Source organism: Camelus bactrianus, chromosome 9 (genome assembly GCF_048773025.1).
Source record: "Camelus bactrianus isolate YW-2024 breed Bactrian camel chromosome 9, ASM4877302v1, whole genome shotgun sequence".
Classification (NCBI taxonomy): Eukaryota; Metazoa; Chordata; class Mammalia; order Artiodactyla; family Camelidae; genus Camelus; species Camelus bactrianus.
In genome coordinates, this window is record NC_133547.1 from 57,277,667 (window position 1) to 57,301,358 (window position 23,692).

General features: G+C 41.8%; 1 protein-coding gene and 1 pseudogene across 4 annotated transcripts in view; both read left to right on the top strand.

The window, feature by feature from the left end:
* IL34 (interleukin 34) overlaps positions 1–23,692 on the top strand; it is a 45,352-nt gene that overhangs the window by 6,589 nt on the left and 15,071 nt on the right. The gene's annotated exons all lie outside the window — the stretch shown is intronic.
* Positions 252–23,585, top strand: LOC141578656 (dnaJ homolog subfamily C member 7 pseudogene; annotated as a pseudogene).

The following is a 23,692-nucleotide window of genomic DNA, read 5'->3' on the forward strand; positions in this document are numbered from 1 at the left end:
CAATGGAATATTATTCAGTCTTAAAAAGTAAGGAAATTCTGATGCACACTACAACACGGTGAACCTTGAGGACATTACGCTAAGTGAAATAAGCCAGACGCAGAAAGACAAATGCTGTGTGATTCCACTTATATGAGGTACCTAAGAGTAGTCAGATTTATAGAAACAGAAAGTAGAACGGTGGTTGCCAAGAGCTGGGGGAGGGAGGCATGGGGGAGTTATTGTTTCATAGGTTTAGAGTTTCAGTTTTGCAAGATGAAAATATTCTGGAGATCGATGGTGGTAATGGTTGTATAACAGTGTAAATGTACTTTATACCACTGAAATGTACACTTAGAAATTGTTAAGATTCTATGTTATGTGTGTTTCACCACAATTTTAAAGTAGAATATGCCTCACAGGGGTTTTGTGAAGATTGGGTAAGGCAAGTGAATGTGAACTATTATTAATGTCAGGTCTGGGGACGTCCAAGACTCTGCCTCATGGACCCAGGCATTGGAGGGGATTTCTGTGTCCCTGTGGGGAGCAGTTATGCCATTCTACATAAGATGCTCAGGATGGGGTTCAAGGGAGGCTTCCTGGGGGAATGACTGAGGCCCTGCTCAGAGGGTTCCTAGCATTTGAGGGATAGGTGGATTCCAGACATTGGAAAGTCTCTGGCGGAAAGATCACTTCTACTAAGGGGCAGTTTGCAGGGAGATTTTGGCTCCACCTAGTGAGTGATCAGTGTCTGAATGTAAAGCAAGCTGCCTTATGAGTGGTGAGTTCTCCGTTAGTGAAAGCGTGTAAGGAGAGGCGGGCAAGCTGCAGAGGAGACTCCTGCATGAGGTGGGAGTAGAGCCAGAGGGTCTCTTAGGCTCTGTGCCTCTCTGATGTGATCCAGTCCAGACAAAATTATAAGTAACAGCCCTATGTAAACGTGGACCCAAGTCAGAGTGAGAGGCCAGATAGGTGGGAAGCCTTGCTACCAGCCCTCTTGTAAAAATCAGTAATAATAGCTGCTGCCATTTACTGTGGGTACACACTGTGTTAAGTGCTGAATGGGCTTGATCTCAAATACTCACCACAACCCTGTATGGTGGATACTACTGTCACCCCCATTTTACAGCTGGGAACTGAGGCCCAGGGGTTAAGTCTCCTGTGCAAGGTCAGCCAATAGATGGTGGAGCTGGCATTTGAACCCAGGCAGTCTGGCTCCCACCCACTCTGCTAGGTGGAAATCTCCAAAATCTGCCTCTGCAAACTGGCTACTCCCTGCCACCTTGCTCCTGGCTGACAGTCCAGGGTCGTGACACTCTCACAGGTAGGGATTAGCAGCTCTGGCCCCTCCCTCTGGCTGGCTTCTCTGCATAGCCAGGCCCCACCTGCTTAGGTCTCCAGGGTTCAAGGATAACGTTGTGCAAACAACACTGGCCTTGATTAGGAGCAAGGCTCCCTGTCACTCACTTCTCCTTCAGTTAATGGGACCTTCCTTGACAACTCTCTTCAGGGCTCCAAGTCTTTCCTATATCTGTTGAGTTCATTCTGCCTTTTTTGCAGCCGTGTTTTTTCCAGCCCACCTCTCTGATTGCCAAGACCTTGTCCGCATGATTCAGTTTGTCCAAGTTCCCAGGCTAGCACCTGCAAGTCAGTAAGTGCTGTCCTTAATGGTGGCAGTGAGTAGCATCCTCTGTCCTCAGGATTACAGAGGAAGCCCTGACAGGGACAGTGATTTATCCAGAATGATCCAGTTAGCAGGGGAGGGCATTCACCTTATGAAGGCACAAGGAGCTATCATTTAAGGACAGCTCCATGCCAGGTGGGGTGCTAAGCCCTGTTTAGGCACCGTCTCAAGGAATTCATAGTCTGAGAGGTGAAGACCTATTATTTTCCCATATTTCAGATGAGGAGACTGAGGCTCGGAGAGGTTAAGTCACGTGTTCAGAAGCTCAGATCTTTCTCTCTCTCCACTGCTGCCATGGTGGCTCTGTGTCAGTTGTTGGTCTGATAACAGTAATATTAGTGCCACTTGCTGCTTGGGGGAGTAGTGTACATTTAAGATTCCTCTCCCACTACCTCCTGGTCCCTCACTGTCACCCTGGGAGTGGGCCTGGGTAGTGCTATTTTATTGATGAAGAAGGTGATTAGGGGCTCCCCAGGGTCCTAAGGGATACACTAGGTTAGGGCAGTGGTCTTTCTGGACCCCTCACTCTGCAGGCCTCTTCCCACCTCTACATCCTGGGTCTCAGGCTCCATAGACCTCCCACTTGAGGGGCTGTCCGAGGCCCCAGTGAAGTGGCTCTGCATAGAGGCCAGCAGACCAGCTGGCCCAGCAGAGGCTGGCTGGGGCCAGGTGCTTTCCAGTGTCTTCCCGCAGCTGGGAAACGTTCCTTGGATGACACTGAGAAAGATAAGAAAAAAAGTCAGTTAAACTATGATTTGCCACTGATTCTGATTTCAAAGAGGTTAAAATCTGGAGAGAGGGGGGAAAGGTATGCTTTAGAATCAGTGGAATATGGTAACACTAAGAGCCCTATTGTGCATTCAGTGTGCAGTGTCTCACTATCAATGGCTAGTAAGCAGGCACTATATGCCCAGAACCATCCTAGACTCTAGGGGATTTAGTTCTCCGCCCTTATGGAAATCACAGGCTAGTTGGTGATCTCGGAAGGAGGTCCAGAGAACATATGCAGAATAGCTCAAGGCTAGTCTCTATGGTGTGGATGATAAATGCATTAAGTGTTTGCAGAAGGGATATATCAAAGTTGGCCAAAAGTGGTTAAAGTAGGCTTCATGGCAGGAAGAAGGGGTAGAGACTTAAGCTAGAGGATGAAGGGTGGAAAATGTGGACAAGAGAAGACAGAGGAGGGAGAGGTGGGGATAAAGTGAACAAGGCATGGAGGTGAGGCCCACATGGCAGATGCTCATGACAGCAAAGAGGTCATTGGTATGGAGCCAAGAAACTGGGTGTCACAGGAGTCAATTTTGGACAGGCAGGACAGTACCAAACTATAGCAGGCTTTGAGATCACACATATTTAGACTTAATACTTGTCCCATTTGCTAGCTATGTGATTTGGGGCAAGTTGTTTAACTTCCTCTGCTTTGGTTTTCTTGTCTTTAAAGTGAGGGGAAGAGTCCGTAACTCTGGTACTGATGTGTGTGTGTTGGGGAGGTGTGGATTAAATGATATAAGGTGATTAATATTAGCTGTTATGATGATCATCATCATCAGTGTCCTTTTAGTCCTTTTATTCAAGCCGAGGTAGCTCCAACTTCTTCCTGTGGACACTGCCTACATTATTAACCCAGATTTTATGGGCCCCAAACATCCCTGAAGCAGAGGGAGCTCCATCTCTGTGGCCATCCCCAGCCTTGACTGGGAGCTCTGGCTGTTTTTCCCTCATTCTTCTAGTTTCCACTGAGCATCTCCTCTGTGTTCACTGGAGGCTTTACCTGGTGAACACCAGAGCTCTAGTTTCATTGGAGAAATAAGGCAAAAACCCATGTAAAGTTATAGTTAAAAACCAATACAAGGAAAAAGAAATGTAAGTGAGGCTTCTTTTCAGCAGGATGGATGATTTGATGGTTTTGTGGGAAAACACTACAGAAACATCCAGAAACTTAGGATACAGAACAACCAGCACATTTCTTATGCATAGTTAGCTGCATGGAAATAATGGGAGAGTCTTGTAAAGGAATTTGGGAGAGAGAGAGGCTGCTTTGCCTTCCCTGAGGGCCCTTCGCTGGTCTGGATAATCCAGGGACTAGGGTCAAAGTTTTGAGCCTACATGAATCAGGGAGACCCCCACAGGCAGCCGGGACCTTTGAAGGTTTAAGCCTCCAGTGAAAGTTAGGTCAGAAAAAATTCACCCACTGGCAGAGGCAGAGAAGGAATCTTTTCTAATCTGAACTGGGTCTGGTTGGAGAAGGGGAAGGCTTCCTCTGAGACATGTATAACCACACATCTGCCCTCTTTTGGATTTGGGATCAAATTTACACTACTCATGTGATCCTAGAGACTCCAGGCCAGGAAATGAACATAAAAGCTATTCCTGGCTGGAAAATTCATAGAGAAAAAAAGTAGAATGGTGATTGCCAAGGAGTGAAGGGAGGGGGAAATGGGGAGTTGTTTAATGGGTAGAGTTAATGTTTTGCAACATGAAGAGTCCTGGAGATTAATTGCACAACAACATGCCTTGCCTCTTCCTGGGTTTTGGCCTGTGTTTGGGTTTGAGGCCACTGTGGGAAAGACTGGGAGGCAGGTAGAACCCAAGGTTGCCCACCATTGTGTTCCCTGTTGAGGAGAGTTGGGCCTGGGTGTCAGTCTGTAGGCCTCTATCTGTGGTAAAAAATATTTCTGGAATTCTAGAAGACCCCTCCTTGCCCAGACTGGGTCCCCTTGTGAGACCCATCTGTTAGAGGGGTGGTGAAGCCCACCCCTTCCCAGCCCCCTGTCCTCTCTGTGCTCCCTCCCCCACCTGCTCTGTGACCAGGCCTCCCCACCAGTGTCAGCTTCTCCAGGCTGGGTTCCCAGCTTTCATCTTTGTGTTCCAGCCCTGAACACACAGGAGAGGCATGGGTCACAAATGCACATAGAACAGAATTTAAGTCTGATGCAGAGACTTCATGACCCATTTAACAAGTTTTCTGTTCTCATATAGGTGGCAGGGGCAGGCGTGGGGGTTGTGGTGGAACCATGGTAGGTCCTGGTCAGACTGGTATATGTGAGGAGGGGGAGGGGATGCAGCTGGCCTTACAAGGAGGCTGGCTACTCCCCCGTGGTCTGAGACCTTCCCTTTCCAAGTGGCTCAGGCACAGGCGGCTGCGTCTGATTCCCCTTTGGCTGCTATAGTGATGCATGTTAGAAAATACAGCCCAGACCTCCACCGCAGAGCTTCCTGCCTTACTTAGTTAACAGAGAGATTGAATTCTCTTCATGATAGGCATGGAGCTAGGAATTCAGTGGGGCTTATGCTCCAGCAGCGGGGAGAGATGTGAAACTACTAGTGCATGATTGTTTAATTATAGTTGCAATAGCTGTTATGAAACATAGGCCCCTTGCTCTTGGAAGGTGTAACAGAGCAAGTCTGATGATGAGCCAGAACAGAGCCTGTACACCAGGGCCTGCATCCCTGCCAGCAGCTTCAGAAGAGCAGGGCTTGAACCCAAACTCAACAAATATGAGGCCAAACCTTTATAGGGAAACAGGCCTCATGCGACCAGGACACTCCCAATGGTAGGGACCTCTGCACACATCCTTACTTCCCCTCTACCACTTCTGCCTCTGCATCCAGCTTGAAGAAAAGCTTCTCAACTCCACTTTTCAGATGGGTAAAGTGAGGCCTAGAGTAAGGAACCGATCTGCTCTCCAGGTCCAAAGCCAGGCTTCCTGGCACTCTGTGCAGCCTGCTCAAGTCCCCACAATCTGTCCTCTGTGAACCAAAAAATGAGAAACAAAGCTGCTCTGTTCACCGAGAATTCTATTTTCCCATTGTTCTCCACTGAGGACATTCCTGAATTGGTAAAGAAGGGAATGACTCAGCCCAAGTCCTGGCAGTGATCGGCTGTGCCTAAACCAGAATCAGTCAGGAGACAGAGGGTGTTAGAAGCCTGAGATTTGAAAGATCTCCCAGCTGGAGGTGAGACAGGGAATAGATGCTCAGGACAGTGTGATCAGGTCAAAAGGACTGAGGGTGGAGGGGGCATAGAGAGACAGCTCCCTCCTCTTTCCCCTCAAATGCAAATGTCCACTTATATGCAATATTTTTCAGTTATTTTTACTTTTTTATTGTGGTAAAATATGCATAACTTAAAAATTACCATTTAAAACATTTTTTAGTGTATAATTCAGTGACATTAAGCACATTCACAATGTTGTGTAACCATTATCACTATTTCCACAACTTTTTCAGTATCTCAAACAGAAACTCTGTACTCATTAAACCACTCCCTCATTCCCCCTCCCTCCAGCCCCTGACAAACAGACTTTCTGTCTCTAGATTTTGCCTATTCTAGGTTCCGCAATATGTATGCAATTTTTGAAGAATGGCTTATTGAGTTAAAATTGACATGCAATAAACTGCACAAAAGTGCATAATTTGCCATTTGATTATGCATCCAGATACTGACTATATCAATCACTGCAAAAAATTTCCTTGTACCCTTTGAAATTCTACTTTTTGTCCCTATAGATTAGTTTGGATTTTCTGGAGTTTCAAATACATGGAATTACAGTTTGTACTCTTTCTTTTGGGTTGTCTGGTTTCTTTCAGCATAATTATTTTGAGCTTCATTGATGCTTTTGGGTGCATCAGTAGTTCATTCTTCCCATCACTGAGTAGCATTCTGTTGTATGATCTACTGTAATTTTTTTATCCATTCGTCTGCTGTTGGACAATGCGGCTGTCTCCAGCTTTTGGTGTTTGTAAATAGAAATTCAGTGGATTTTTGTACCTTGATCTTGTGTCCTGCAAGCTTAGATGAACTCGTTTATTAGCTCATTTTATTCCTGATTTTAGGGGAAAAGCATTCAGTTGTTCTCCATGTGGCTGTCAGTTTCTCATAGATGCCCTTTTCCATGTGAGGAAACCCCCTTCTATTCATAATTTGCTGAGAGTTTCCATCAGGAGTCAAAAGGACAAAATCTATTGCATCTGCTGAGGTGACCATAGGTTTTCCTTTTTTTAGTTTGCTAACATGGGGAATTTACAATGCTTGATTTTCAAATGTGAAACAAATCTTTCATTCTTGGTACTACATGTGATTAGAATAGAACTCAGGGACCCAGGTACTGGGGTCCAGGGGCTTGTCCCCTAGTGAGAGCAGGCTTTGCTCCAGCCATCCCGGGAGAGGGAGGAAGAGGGAAAAGGGCAAGGGTGGGGAGAGCGCCGACTGCCAGACATAGCAGCCCTAGGTGAGCTGCCCCAGGTGAACCAGGGGCCAACCTGGGGCGTAGCAGCTGCTCCCCGCAGTGTGTATGCGGGGTGAGGCAGACCCTGTTCTCATGTGGTCTTGCCTGAGGAATCTCTAGGCCTCGCCCTGAGACCAGTGCACAGCCCTTGCATCACCTGGAGCTTCTATCTCCACATCTGTGAGACGGAGCTGTGGTGGCCAGGCCGCCAGAACACTTGGACTGTGAGGAGGCCGTGAGCCGCGGCCAATTGGCTCGCCCCACAAGGGGTTCCCGAGTGCAGCGACTGCCCACCGGGCCAGGTCCTCACCAGCGTTTCCCTTCTCTCTGAAATGAAGGTAATGATCCTTCCTCCCAGGGCTGCTCTTTTCAATGACCTGTCCCCCATGGTGACAAACCACTTAAATAAATCAGGTGAAAGTGTCCAACAGACAATGTGATGTTGGACTCCAGGCCCTCACTCACTAGCCGTGTGTCCTTCCGCCAGTGGCTGAATCTCTCAGCTTTCCTCTCCTCACTCATTAAATGGAGATAATGACACCATGAGATAGGGATACGGTTGATAATTCGATGTCATTGGGCAGATGAGCGAACGCCTGGCACGTGGGAAGTGCTGGGTAATGTCTTGGGCGGTTCAGGTACCCAGAGCCAGTAAGGCTCTGGGGTTGGAGACTGTTCTGGAGCTGGAGAAGCCACAGAGGCAACTGCAGCACCAGTGTACCCTGCACTGGTTTAAGTGTGCAGTGGTGTGCATTTGAGCAGCCTTCTGCCACAGCCAGTGCTCTCAGCAACCCTGCCAGTCTGGCATGATCCTTGGGCCCCACCCAGATACTATCGGGATGGGTGGGGGTGAGAGGGATGCTCAGAGTTAGAGCTAGAGTTGGAATCCAGATGCCCCTAGTTATTATGAAAAGTTTGCATCCTCCAAAAAGGTGAAGGATCTCCCCAGGGCTGCTAACTCTGGTCCCACGTTGAAGGGTAGGAATTGAGAGATCTGGGAGAGGAGAAAGGAATCAAGTAGCCAAGGAAGTTCTTGGTGGAATCTCTCCTTCCCCACCTGGCCTTGGGACTGGTTTTCCCTGTAGCTTCTTGGGCTGTGGAGTGTTTACTGACCTAGTTCTCCTTCTCTGTTGGCATTTCAGCATCTGGCCCAAATGTCCTAGTCATTCACTTAGGTATTTTTCATCACAGGTTATCCTCCTCCTGTGTGCATAGGCTTTGGGGACGTAAGTGAGGAGTTCAGAACAAGGCTCTATCCCCAGAGGCCATTCTAATAACACATAACACACAAGTGAACACAGTCAAAACAATGTCAGAGTGGCCAGTGCCATGCATAAGTGCCACAGAGGGTGTGACAGGGAATGACCAGAGAAAGGCTCTCTATGCAGGCAATGTTTGAGTTGACAACAAGGAGCTAGCTGGGCAAAAATCTGGGTGGAACATTATAGGCAGAGGGAACAAAGTCCTTAAGGAGCAGTCAGTCTGCTGTGTGACTGACGGTCAGTGCATGGACATTGGGTGTAGCTGGGGGAGGGTTCACCTTGCAGTTTGCCAGGATGACAGGGGAGCACTTAGGATTTATTCTAAGTGCAGATTCCAAGATTCTTCTGGAAATGAAAGTGCTTGTATTCTTTCCTCACCTTCTGTCTTTTTTGCTGTTGGGGGCATCTTGTTTGGAAACACATTGGAAAGGCTCTCAGAACTGGAAGGAAGTGTTGGCGCCCACCAGATCCCCTTTAGCCACTGTTGTACCTACTTCCTGGTTGCTGCAGCGTGGGAGGAGCTGCCGTGAACATCAGATCCCATGTCATTCTCTAAGCCACCTTGCCAGAGATACTTGGGGGGTCACATCCCCTATAAGGACCACTGACTAGTCAGGGATATGAAAGCCCAGCCTCCTTACCTCAGGGTGGGAGGACTCTGGTGTTATTTAAAAATGCTTCAGACCCTCTGAGATCTACCCTTCCCTACTGTCTCCCCTCATTACTTCACCTGAAAGGTTTTTCTGGAGAGCACGCCCTCAATAACTTATGTGAAACCAAACTCCTGTCTCAGGCTCTGCTTCTGGGAAAGTCAAGCTTAGACAGGCTTAGGGACCATGGGTTTTTTGGGTTAGAAATTGGAGTTCTGGGATTAGAACCTTTCAGCTCTGAAAGTCCCTAAAACTGTGTGATTTATTCCATCACACAAGTTAGTGGCAGAACCAGGCCCACGAACCACTCAACAGCCTGAAGGCATCGGGGGGGGGGGTGCTGCTGGTGAATGTGGTGCAGAACCAGGGTCGCATCTGTGGTTTGCAAGCAGTTATGTTCCTGGATCAAGCTTCATCTCAGGTAAGTCCCCCTGCCTTAATTACTCCAGAGAACTTGTGTCCAGGATTCCACCCACTTTCCCCATATGAAAATAATTCACAATAAAAGGTGAAAGATTGGTATCTCAGAGGCAATGCATCTTGAAAAGATGCTTGTTAACTTACATAAATCTGTAATTTGATGGGCTTTTTGTCAAGGTGGTAAAGTGAGTTGGGAACAATGCATACAGAGCAAGTCTATCAGGTTTTGAGGTCATAAGGAAGCCATATATCAGGAAATTCCTCAGCTTTCCCAAGGATTAGCTTCCCCACCCCCATTTATGCTTCTCATCACCCTCATTTCCTCACAATCAGACCAAAGTTAAAAAGTGAATCAGACTGTTGAAAAATACTTGGTGGCTTCCTCAGGTTTCCACAGCAGGGTCTGTCAAAGGTGTGAGTCACTGGAGGGGGAGGTGACTCAGCTAAAGAAATGATTTGGCCAAAAGTGCATTTTTAAAAAGAACAGACTTGTGATTTGAGCTAAGCTCCGTGGAAAGTGGCTGATTTCTCAGAAGCACAGAGGACTGTGTATGATTTAGCAAATTTCCATGCCATTTTCTAAAGGGTTGGCATCACTTACTGACTTAAGCAGGTTTGTGGTATAAGTCTGGGGACAGTAGGGGAGGCTCTGCTGAGGAATAGTGGCCATCCTGGATGGGTTTCACCTGATCTCTGCCCTTACCATCCAAGTGGCCTTGGACAAGTCATTTATTTTTTCCCAGGCACAGTTTCCTCATCTAAACAAATGGAGCTGGATATTCCAGAACCTTGGTATTCAAAGTGTGATCTGCAGACCAGGAGCATCTACAACACTTGGGAGCTTGTTAGAAATGCATAGTCCCAGGTCCCACCCCAGAGCTTGTGAATCAGAATCTGCATTTTAGGAGTCTCAGGCCATTTGAACACACATCACAGTTTGAAGAGCCCTGCTCTGGACAAGAACTACTCAAATGTGGTCCTTAAACCTGCTGTATTAGCATCACCCAGGAGAAGAAGCTTGTTAGAAACGAGAGTTCATGGGCCCCAGACCTACTGAATTATGTCTCTGAGGGTTAGGCCTAGAAGTCTGTGTTTTAACAGCCTCTCCAGGTGATCCTTAAGCACACTGACCTTTGAAAAGCACCAACACTCAGGTCTAACATTGATTTCAACACAGCCTTGGCTGTAGAGCAGCTAGTGTGTACAGAACCTGTTCAGTGCTGCTTTGCGGCTTCTGAAAATGCTCACACCAGCACTTAACAGTAATTTGGTGATGTTCTTTTGCCTTTTTCTTTGCTCTACCAAAGAGAAAACTGAAGTTTAAGGGAGGTTAAACTAGTTGTCCCAGATCTTTCTGACTCACAGGGTCTTGCATAGCAATATTAACATAAGATGTTTCTGGCAAAGTCAGCTATTACAGGGTAATAAAACTCCTCCTAAATATTTGTTACCTGTTGGTAAGTGAATGACAAAGGCTCTCGGAACATGAGCAGGAATAGATTTTTGTGAGTCTTGATCAAGGCTTAGGAGCTTGGGAACTGCAGCTCTTCTTTTACTGTTTACTGTTTTGATTAGATAATACATTCATAAGGTTTAAACATCATGTAATAAAGGACTATAGTCAAAGTTTTTCTCTTACTGTTGTTCCTTAGCCACCCAGTACCCTCCTCCCCCAGGTAACTGTTTTTAGTTTATTGGATTTAGTCTAATTAAAGCTGATTCTTGGCAAAGCTGTGAAATCTCCTAATATATGGCTACCTTCATGACCCCCAAAATATCTGGTCTTGCTCTATCTGCATTTTTCCAGTTCACTTTATCATCCTGACAAAAACCCCACCAAATTACAGACTTGTTGGGGTTAACAAGCATCTTCTAAGGATGCACCATCTCTGGGAGGTTCTGAGCTGGCAGTCTTTCACACTTTAGTGTGAATTATTCTAATAGAGGGTCTCTTTATGCAAATACAAGCATCTACCAACATGTATATATTTGTTATATAAAGTATGTATTAGCAATACAATATAATAACATATATTATATATATAATGCTTTGTCACCTCTGTTGTCAGTTTACAAAATAGAACACATGCTGTTCTGTGCCTTGCTTGTTTCACTGAATATAGCATGCCATTCTATTGTGTGGTAGCCGTTGTTTCTATTCTACAGTCACAGACACTTCTTGTATATGTGGCATTTGGCTGGTGCTTATTATATATGCAGGATAAACTCCCAGAAATGAGATTTTTAGATACCTGTGTTTGTAATTTTAAGAGATATTGCCAAGTTGCTCTCCATAAGTTAATAACAATTTGCGCCTCCACCAGCTTTGAGTGAGAGGTTACTGTTTTCTCTATCTTCACCAACTCATCAAATTGTCACATCACTGGATTTTTACCAGTCTGATAGGTGAAAAACAGCGACTCAACTGAGTCTTAATTTAAATTTGTAATGAAAAGTTTTAAACTTAGACTATGTTTCAGGGTCATTTCTATTTCTTTTTCTACAACTAACTTACTAGTAGTACTCTCTGCTTATTCTAAAATTGGATTGTTGCCTTTTTCTTTATTGATATGAACTGAGTATCTATTAGGGAAGATCAGACTTTTACCTATGATAAAAATTGTGTCCAGTTTTGTATTTCTTTTTTATTTTGTTGATGGTTTGTTGGTTTTGTTTGCATGCATTTATATTTTTTGCAGTCACATTTGTCAGTTATTTCTTTTATGATTTCTGAATGTTGAATCATAGATACAAAGGTCTTCCCCACTTCAGGATACCAGAACATGTCCTTTATTTTCTCCTATTACTTGCATTCAAGCTTTTTTATAATAAATTTATTTTTTGTTTTTTTAATCAATTTTTTTAGGGGGAAGATAATTAGATTTATTTACTTATTTATTTATTTTTAATGGCGGTAACGAGGATTGAACCCAAAACCTCCTGCATGCTAAGCATACACTCTACCATTGAGCTATGCCCACCTCCTTTTTTGCATTCAAGTTTCGATCCATTTGGAATTTATCCTGATGTAAGCTGTGAGGTATAGAGTCAGTCTTTTTTTTTTTTTTTTCCAGATGGCTATCTTTTCTCTGCTGAATTGAGAAGCTACTTTATTGTAAGCTGCTTATCATAAGTTTTTTTCTCATACACATGTGGATCTCTTTCAGAACTTGCTACTGTTTTCCATTGGTTTCTCTACTCATGTTCATACTGTTTTGCTTGCTATGGTTTATAATATTTAAAAATATCTTTTAATATATGGAAGGACTGCTTCCCTTACCCTTAGACCTCTTTTAGGCTATTCTTGCTTATTTGTTTTGCTATTTGAACTTTAAAATCTATTATATAATTACACACATGTTGGTTTTTTAATTGGAATTGCTTTAATAATTGAAGTGAAACATACATACAGAAAAGGGAATAAGTTTTAAGTATACAGCTTGATGAATTATCACATAGTAAAGTGAACTGTTACCTAGATCTGGAACTAGAGTGATACTAGCATGCAGAAACACTGCTCCAGCCTCAAAGCAGTTACTACCCTACCCTCTTCTGAAAGGTAATCATCATCATTTCTTATGTTATGCATTGGTTTTGCTTTTTTTTTTTTAACTTTATATAAATGGATTCTTTTGTATCTGGCTTGTTTTGCTTGACATTATATTTGTGAGATTTTTTTAATCTGTTCTGCTAATGGGCGTTAACATTTTGGTGCCCATATATGCGCATTTCTGTTGGGTATTTACTTATGAGAGGATTTATGCATGGGATATGCATATGTTCAGTCTCAGAAAATACTGCCAAACTGTTTTCAAAATAGATATGTAACAGTTTACCCTCCTTCCAATAGTATCTGAGAATTTTAGTTATTCCATGTTCCTGCAACACTTGGTTTTGTTGGTCTTGAATTTTATTTGTTCTGGCGTTTGTGGTGGTAATTAATTGTGGTTTTAATTTTCACTCCTGTAATGGCTAGTAAGGTTAAGCACTTTAAATATATGTATTTTTTGGCAATTTAAATATTCTCTTGTGAGATGTATTTGGATTGCTCTAAATTTATACATTAATTTCAGAGAATGGCCATATTGATGATATTGAATCTTCCTATCCAAGAACATGGTATGTCTTTCTATTTGTTTAAATCATCTGTGTCCTTTAGTATTGTTTGCAGTTTTTTAGTATATATCTTGCACATTTTTTGATAGGTTTATTCCTGGTTATTTTATCTTTTTATGGAGTCTTTTCTAACTGGCCATTGTTTGTAGTACTTTCATAGTTGATTCTTTTAGATATTCTAGGCTTATAACCATTTCATTTATAAATAGAAATAGTTTTACTTCCTCTTATCCAGTTCTTTCTTTTTTATTTTCTTATTGAGATATAATTGACATGTAACATTGTATTAGTTTTAGGTGTTAACACATAGTGATTTAATATATGTATATTTGTGAAATGATTGCCACAATAAGTTTAGTTGACATTCATCACATTTCTTATAATGAGAACTTTTAAGATTTACTCTCTTAACAATTCTCAAATATACAGTACAATATTGTTAATTATAGTCACCATGCTGTGCATTATATCCCCCCATCTAGTTCTTAAATCTGCAATTTCTTTAGCTTATCTAATTGCACTGGCTAGTACCTCCTGTACAATGATAGTGGGCACGTATGTGTTGTTTCTGACTTTAGTGGGAATGCTTCTGGTGTCTTAAGCAAAATGCTGGCTTTTATCTGACTGAGATTTATGTATTTTATCATGTTAAAGAATTATCCATTGATTCCTACTTTAATGAGGATTTTTATCAGGAAAGTATATTTTTTGTCAAATTTGTCAGAGGCTTATTCAACTTTTATGGATTTCCTGGGATTTATCATTATGGTATACTGTTTTAAGAAATTTCCTAATATTGAACCATCCCTATACTGCTGGAATAAATTCCCTTTGGTCTTTTAATGTGTTGTGCCAACTTACTGTTGACTGAGCCAACAGCTACTATGGATTCCTCTGAAGTGTCCTTTCCTGAAGTAAGATTGGTTTGATTCTCTTCCAGGAAACCCAGCTCCAAATTTATCCTTGGTGAAACGGGCAATAGAAACAGATTTTCCCATCAAGTTGGGAAAAAAATGCATGATTCTGATCTCAGCCTTTTTCAGTTTAGCTCTGTTATTTGGTTAACTTTCATCTCAAAACAAAACAAAACATACCAAAACCCAAAAAACAAAACTGAACAATCTTAATCCCGTTACACTCAATTTTTGTTTATGTAGTGCTTTGGAGGATGTCCCAATAGACTTTTAGAGTCTCTGGACTATTATAAAACTAAATTTGGGACTCGTGGTTCTCAAGAAGGGAAAAATATGTTGAAAGAGTCTTGATCTGTAACAAAGGGAAACCTTTGGGTTCTTGGTCACTAGGGAACGCAGTGCCTGATCCAAAGAAGAGACATCCACTTGGCAGCACAGTCCAGCGAATAAGACTTTCAGGCCTCTATGGGCTCAAATCCCTCTTTTGTGGTTTACTACTGTGCCACCGCAGACAAGTAACTTCACACCTCTGGTCCTCGGTAGTTTCCTCATCAAAAAGTGAAGATAATAATGGTCTTATCTCTAGCCTTGTTGTGAGGATTCAGTGAGTTTATGCACAACAAGTTCCTTAGCCATAAATGTCAGGGAGCAGGATGGAGATTAGAGCATCCAGTTGGGACTGGGCCAGGTGGTCTCTGTATTCAGTGACCTTCCTGACCTTCACTGACCCTAATGCTCATGCAGATATCTGCAGGTGTGCTTAGACAAGTGACTGGCAAGTTCTCATGATCAGGGGCTTCTAAGATGAAGCAAAATAATGAATAAAAATTCTCCTTTTGTAAGTTTCTGGGCTATGGAAAGCAATGGAATGGAAAATTCCTTAAGGTTGATATTTCAGATAATAAATTTGTGAGTGAACAAAGAGTTGGATTAAGGTTCTTGGCCCCTAACCAGGCTTTCCTGCAGTCTTTAATTGTGAGGCTTAGAGCTCCTTCAGAAGTGGGCTGGTTCACTTTTGAACGGGGCATGTGCAAGGTGGTGTAGTGCTGCCCTCGGTCCCCATGTTATTTGTGTTTGAGAAGGTGAACGAGACATTTTTGCTGTGGGCAGAAGGGACAGCTTTGTGTGGCGGATGAGCATGAAGGGAGAGCCACTGGGAAGGAGGGGTCCTGCTGAGCAGTGCCTGGGTTCTCCCACTGCATGTGGATTCTGAACAGCATTGGCTGGCTCTCCTTTATGTGTTCTATCTAATTTGGTGTAGCATAAGCCAGGTTGGAGACCTCATCACCAGCTTGTTGTTTCCAATGAGCTGTTTTCAGTTTTTAAAATTGGAGTGTATTTATTTAAAATAAAAAGCACAGACATTAAACATTTGGTTTGATGGTATATTAGTTTCCTAGGGCTGCCATAATGAAGTACCACAAACTTGGTGGCTTAAAAGAACAGAAATGTATTCTGTCACAGATATGGAGCCTAGAAATCCAAGATCAATGTATTAACAGGGCCATGATCCCTTTGACCTTTCATTGCCTCTTCCTGACTTCTGGTGGTTGTACAACATTCCTTGGCTTGTGGAGGGGAGGGTGTAGCTCAGTGGTACAGCACATGCTTAGTGGGCAAGAGATCCTGAGTTCAATCCCCAGTGCCTCCTCTATAAACAAACAAACAAACAAACCTAATTACCTCCCCCCACTTCAAAAAATTTATAAAAATAAAATAAAATTTCTTGGCTTATGGACATAAATTCTGACCTCTGTCGTCACGTTGTATTTTCCTTGTGTGTCTCTATTTTCTCTTATAAGGACACCAGTCATTGGATTAGCCTTCACTAATCTGGTATGACCTTTTTCTAATTTAACTAATTACATATGCAAAGACCCTGTTTCCTAATAAGTTCATATTCTAAGATTCTAGTGGACATGAATTTTGGGGAGACACTATTCATCCCAGTACAGATGGTTTTTGACAATGGTATATACCCATGTGACTGCCACCCCATCAAGAGCCAGGATATTTCCATCACAAGCCCCTTTTTAGTCAGTTCCTACCACCACCGCTCAACCCAGACAACCGCTGTTCTGATTTCTATAACCATAGATTAGTTTTTTGCCTATTCTTACATTCAAATATATGGAATTATATAGCGTGTGTTCTTTGGTGTCTGGCCTTTTGTGCTCATAATGATGTTTTTGAGATTCACCCATGTTGCATGGATCAGTAGTTTGTTCTTTTTTCTTGCTGAGTAGTTTTCTATTGTGTGATTATACCACAGCTTGTATATCCATTCTTCTATTGACATTTGGATTGTTTTCAGTTTTTTGAACTGCATATTATTCATAATATGAATAGAGTAGCAATGCACATTCTTGTTTGTTCTTTTTGTGGACATAGATCTTGATTTTTCTAGGTTAAATACTAGGAGTAGAATTGCTCTATCAGAGGGCAGGTGTGTATGTAACTTTATTAGAATTGACACACAGTCTTCCAAAATGGTTGTATGCTCCCAAGGACGATGTGTGAGAGTTCCAGTTGTTCCACATCTTTGGAACTTGATTACTTTCTTGGCAATAGTTATTTTCTGTAATGCTTTGAGAAGATAATCCTCTGCAGAGGTTTTTGTTTACAGAGCTGTCAGGCTAAAGGCTTTCTAGCTACTGACTTCTACTTCATCCCTTTTTGTTTTGTTTTGTTTTGTTTTTTATTGTGTTTCTCCAAGGACACTTTTGGGCACAAAGTTCTGCTGGAGTCCCTTTGTTCACTTGCCCCTCTTTTCTGAGAATAGCACGTGTATGGACCTGCCACACTCTGTTCTTCCACTCTTGAATCTCCTTGCTTGTTGGAGGGCAGAGATTGAAGGTCAGTGGTTGGAGTCCTTCAGGAGGACATCAGCAGCTTTCTTGAAGCAGGAGCTCTTCAGAGTGTTCAGGGGTCCCGTGTGACTAGTTCCACACTGGGCTTCTTTCTTTCTTTCACAATCACGTAAGTCTTTTCCTCACAGAACTCTATTGACGGTGCAAAAGCAACAGCAATAAAGGAAGTCATTCAAAAATAAAAGAGAAAGCATAAGTTTTTTAAAGCCCATCTTTACTGCTATTTATAATAGTGAATAATAATAATAGTAAATACTGAGCTACTGCATACCATCCCATGTTCTATGTTTTCTATATATAGAAACTTGGTAAATACTCTCATAACCCTTTGAGGTCAGAATTTTATATCAGGCTCATTTTATAAATGAGGAGCCTGAGGTAGGAAGAGAAATGTGGGTTGTGTGCCACTGGTTAATATTGGATGGTGTAACATGGTACTTGGATCCTGCATTAAATAATATTGAATCCTAGAGTGAGGAAATTACTTTTAAGTTCTTTTTCAACCCTTCTACCTCTCTAGGAAACAGGGTTTCTCAGCCTTAGCACTATTGACATTTAGGGGGCCGAAAAATTCATTATTGTCGGGGGGCTGCCCTGTGCATTGTAGAATGTTTACAGCATCCCTGGCCTCCACCCACTAGATATCAGTAGGACCCCCATCTCTAGTTGTGACAATTAAAAGTCTCTCTAGACATTGCCAGATGTCACCCTGGGGACAAAATTCACCTCCCAGTTGAGAAATACTGCTCTAGGAGAAAGACTCAGTCTAGTGCTAATATATTTCAAACACCTCTCTAACCCTTGCTTATCTTCCTTTTCCAAAAAGAGAAAGCAGAACCCTAGCTCAGAGCCTTCCGCAGGCAATGCTTTCTCATTCGAATTTAATTACGTTATTTATTTTCCTAGATGTTACCTTTCCATTTTGGCAAATGAGAACTATTTTTCTCTCAATGTTAGTTTTATAAAGTTTTCTTTACAAATAAATTTAAGTAAAACGGTGAGTGAATACAGAGAAATAAATCTCGATAAATGTAGATGTGGTCCAAATAGTGCTGTGCTAGACCCCTGGTTCTAAGGAAATGCTGAGTAATGCATTTTCCTGTTTCAGTGCTTCCATCATCTGTAGCACTGGGCCGGTTTTCATGTTTTGCTTCACCTAAGACAATACTCTAGCTTGGGACATGCCCTAAGGATCTGGTGTAGGTGCCAATCCTCTCAGATGTGCTGACACTGATCACATACATGCAGTGCCTGTCAGAAGTGAAATGTCTGCTGCAAGCATTTGGTCTGTGGACCCAGGAGTGAGTCTTAGTTGACAGATAAGATAGCTTTGGATTACAAGGGTAAAGGCAGTGCATGTCTGGGTGCTAGCCAATCTCTTTCTGAGAAGCAGGCATTTGAAAACAAATCACACAGGCCTGTTGCCTTTCTGATTTCACAGAGAGGGCAGGTGTGGGAGGAAAGCACAATATGTCATTCATATCAGACATCTTGGCAAAGCTGCTGTTCTGCTACTGACTCTGCTTGCCTCATGGGAAAAGGCTTGATCAGATAGCAGTGTGAGTGAGAATATCACACTTAGCAACCCTTGGTTAATTAATAGGTCTAGGCATTAAGCATCATTAGCTGCCAACATCAGAAAAGAGTGAAAGCCAGGCATTACTTGTCTCCTGTTGGGAGAAACCAGCACCACCTGTAGTTGTGACAAAGGATTTGAACTTGAGTCTGATCCAACCACCAAAGTGAAAAGCAGAGGATAGATGAAAGTGCTGAATTGCAACATGAGTGTGCAATAAGCAAAGCCTAGACTGGGGATACTCTATGGGACACGTATTCTGGGTTCTTTAACAGATGAATTGTCAGGGAAAGAATGGGATGGAGGAGAAATCCTGTAGATTAAAAGAGGCTTAAAAGATAGATGAAAAATTTTAAATACACAAAGCTAAAAACTGTAGTGTCTAGGAATATACACTTGGTTGATAAAACCAGAAAGAAACCTAACAAAGTGATTGCTGTAATGGTTGAGATGGTGGTTACTTTTCTGGAGAGATGTGAAAAGTTTGACTGTCTTATAATAATTCATTAAGCTATACATTTGTTTTCTGTTATATGTATCCATGTTTTATTTTTAAATAAAAAGCTTTTTACATGTATAACTGAAAAATTGTGCTCTACACTGGAATTTGACACGACATTGTAAAATGACTATAACTCAATAAAAAAATGTTAAAAAAAATAAAAATCATTTGAAACATCGGGGGAAAAAAAGCTTTTTAAAAAAGTAAGCAAAAGATTTGAATAGATGTTTCTCCAAAGAAAATATACGAATGGCCTATAAGCACATGAAAAGTTGCTCGGCATCATTAGTCATCAGGAAAATGCAAACCAAAACCACAGAGATACCACTTCATACCCATTTGGATGATTATAATGAAAAAGACAGATAATAGCAAGTGTTGGTGAGGGTATAGAGAAATCAGAACCCTCATACATTGCTGATGGAAATGTAAAATGATGTAGCTGAACTGGAAAATCAACTGGCTATTCCTCAAAAAGTTAAACATAGAGTAGCCATATGACCCAGTAACCACATTCCTAGGAACACACCCAAAAGAACTGAAAACATACATCAATACAAAAACTTGTACATGAATATTCATAACAGTATTACCCACCATAGCCAAAAAATGAAAACAATTCAAATGTCCATCAACTGATGAATGGATAAAGAAAATGTGGTATGTCCATACAGTAGAAGATTATTTGATAATAAAAAGGAATGAGTGCTGGGCACAGCGGTGAGATGGCAATTGACACAGTGTGATGTGGTAATGGCAGCAACTGAGCCAGAGCTGCTCAACCACAAAGAAGCAAAAAGGGAAGCAGAATCTTTCAAGGAAAGTAAAAGGAAATGCATACCATGTCAAGGAAGATTAAAATGACTCTTTTAACAATTATACATAGATAAGTGTCCTAACAATGCCAGCTGTTATGGAAGCTGGACAGTCATCTTAATGGTGCTCAGAGGGTTCTGGGAAGCTCTTGGAGATGCACAGCAGTGAGCAGGGTTGGATGACAGTTTCATCCAGGGACACCTATGAGAGGGAAAAAGGCATCTATCTCTAGGGAATGCCATGGTGGCATGTTGCAGTTTCCAGAGAGCCCTAGAACTGGATCACAAAATTGCCCTGGCACAACAGAAGTTCAGGAGTGCTAATGCAGTCACAGAATATGAGAAAATAGCCAAAATGAATTTTGAGAAGCAGAATTTTTGGAAGCCTATTTCCTATATGGACTATGCTTTAGAATTTGCCCCTGCCTGCTATTGCTTCAAAATCCTCCAAACAGACTATTCAGCAATGCTGGATTATTACTCAGAAGCACAGTCTGTGGCCAGTGACATTTTATGAATGGATTATACCAATGTGGATTCTCTGTATGTATGAGGTCTTTGCCTTTATTATGAAGATTGTACTGAGAAAGCAGTTCAGCTTTTTGTACAACCTCTAAGGATGATTCCTGAGCATGAGGAGACCTGCATTACTTGCAGAAATACCAAAGCACTTAAAGACAGAAGATAGGAATAAAGCATTTAAAGAAAGAAATTATAAGCTCACATATGAACTCTACACAGAAGCCCTGGAGATAGACCCCAGATTATTTTTTAAAATGCTAAACTCTTGGGTAATCGGGGTTAATTTCAAGTGTAGAAGATGGCACAAATGCAGTAAGGCTAGGTGACACACAGAAGCTACTTGAGAAGAGCTCAGTGCTACATGGACACAGAACAGTATGAAGAAGCAGTGCAAGACTATGAAAAAGTGCACCAGGTGGAGAAAAGAGAACACAAACAGCTCCTAGAAAATGCACAGCTGGTACCGAAGAAGAGTGAGAGGAAAGATTACTGCAAGATTCTGGGAGCGGGCATGAATGCCTCTGAGGATGAGATCAAGAAAGCTTATCGGAAATAGGCCTTGATGTGCCATCCAGATCGGCCCAGTGGAGTCAGTGCTGAAGTTGAGGAGAAGGAAAAAAGTTCAAGGAAGTCGGAGAAGCTTTTACCATCCTCTCTGATCCCAAGAAAAAGACTCGCTATGATACTGGACAGGACCTGGATGAGGAGGGCATAGATACGGGTGATTTTGATGCAAGTAATATCGTCAAGGCATTCTTTAGCTGTCCTGGGGATTTCAGCTTTGAAGTATCTGGTCCAGGGAATTTCTTTTTTTCAGTTTGACTAATGGAGGGAAAACATCCAGAACCTGGAAAATGCAGACTTGCTTGGTTAAACCTTGAATGTGGGTGCAGTTTACCTCCTCCCTTTATCTTGTCTCCAGATACTTAGAGCAGTTTTGTTTTCTCAGTTTGATACCCTGTAACTGTGTGAATGGAGTGAAGAAAAGGGAGCCAGACTGAAGACTGTGGGTAGGGGAGGGAGACAAAGCATGAACAGGGAGGCAGCTTGTGAATTTTTGTTTTACTGTTTAAATTTATTAAAAAGGAAAAAAATTAAGAGGATAACATGTTTCACCTTTATTTTTTTTAAACAAAGGAGGGAAGTACTGATAGATGCTATGTCTTAGTCAGCTCAGGCTGCCGTAACAAAATACCATAGATTGTGTAGTTTAAACAACAGAAATTTATTTTCTCACAGTTCTGGAGGCTGAAGTCTCAGATTAGAATACCAGTGTGGTTAGTTTCCGGTGAGGACTCTCCTGTTGGTTTGCAGATGGCCACCTTCTGGCTCTGTGCTCACACGGCCTCCTCTTAATGGGATCCTGGAGAGAGAGAGAGCAAGCTCTCTGGTGTTTCTTCTTGTAAGGGCACTAATCCTATCATGAGGGCTCCACCTTCATGACCTCATCTAACTCTGGTTACCCCTCAAAGGTCCCATTTCTGAATACAATTATCACATTGGGAGTTGGAGCTTAAACATAGGAATTTGGGGGTGGGGGACACAAACACTCAGTTTATAACACGCTACAAGATGAATGAACTCTGAAAACATTATGCTAAGTGAAAGAAGCCAGTCATAAAGGACCACATATTGTAAGACTCCATTTATATGAAATGTCCAGAATAGGCAAATCTATAGAGATAGAAAGCAGATTAGTGGTTGCCAGGGGTGGGGAGAAGAGGAAATAAACATTGACTGCTGACGAATACAGAGTTTATTTTTAGGGTGATGAGACTTCTGGAATTAGATTATGGTAATTGTTGCACAATTTTGTGAACATACTAAAATTTCACACTGAATTGTACACTTTAAAATGGCTGATTTCATGGCATGTGAATTATATATTAATTGTTTTTTTAAAAGGAAAAAAGATGTAGCAACACATCAGTCAATGAACCACCTTATTGTGCTCTTGATTCAAAGAAAGCAACTGAAAAATACATTTAAAAATGCTGGAGAGGGTGTGGAGAAAAGGGAACCCTCCTACATTGTTGGTGGGAATGTAGTTTGGTGCAGCTATTATGGAAAACAGTATGGAGAGTCCTCAAAAAACTAAAAACAGAGTCGCCATTTGATCCAGCAATCCCACTCCTGGGCATATATCCAGAGAAAACTCTAATTTGAAAAGATACATGCACCCTAATGTTCATAGCATCACTATTTATAGTAGCGAAGACATGAAGCAACCTGTATGTCCATCAACAGATGAGTGGATAAAGAAGTTGTGGTGTGTACACACACACACACACACACACACACACACACACACACACACACACACACTGGAATACTACTCGGCCATAAAAAAGAATGTAATAATGCCATTTATAGCAACATGGTTGGATCCAGAGATGATCATACTAAGTGAAGTAAGTCAGACAGACAAAGAGAAATATCATGTGATATCACTTATATGTGGAATCTAAAAAATGATACAAAGGAATTTATTTACAAAACAGAAACAGACTTACAGATAGAAAATAAACTTAAGGTTACCACAGGGGAAGCGGGGAGGGAAGGGATAAGTTAGGAGCTTGAAATTAGCAGATACAAACTGCTATATATAAAATAGATAAACAAAAATGTCCTACTGGGAACCATACTCTATATTCAATATCTTGTAGTAACCTATAATGAAAAAGAATATGAAAAAATATATATAAAATAACTGAATCACTATACTGTAACCAGAAACTAACACAACATTGTAAATCAGCTATACTTCAATTAAAAAAAAGATATTTAGAAAATAACCAGGGAAAATTGAATATGGCTTATTTAATTTAATTTTTTGCTGCAGTAACATTGGTGTATAATATTGTATGTTTCATTGGTACAATGGTATATTTCTACTTATGTATGCACTACAGTGTGCTCACCACCAAAAATTTAGTTTACATCCATCTACCATACAGTTACACCCTATGTTGCTCTGTATCTAAATGTTTGTTTTTGTTTCATTTGGTTTGTTCTTTTTTTTTTGTTGTTTTTTATATTCCACATGAGTGAGATCATATGATATTTGTAATTCTCTGTCTGAATTATTTCACTTAGCATGGTACCCTCAAAGGTGCATTCATGTTGCAAATGGCAAGATTTCATCTTTTTATGG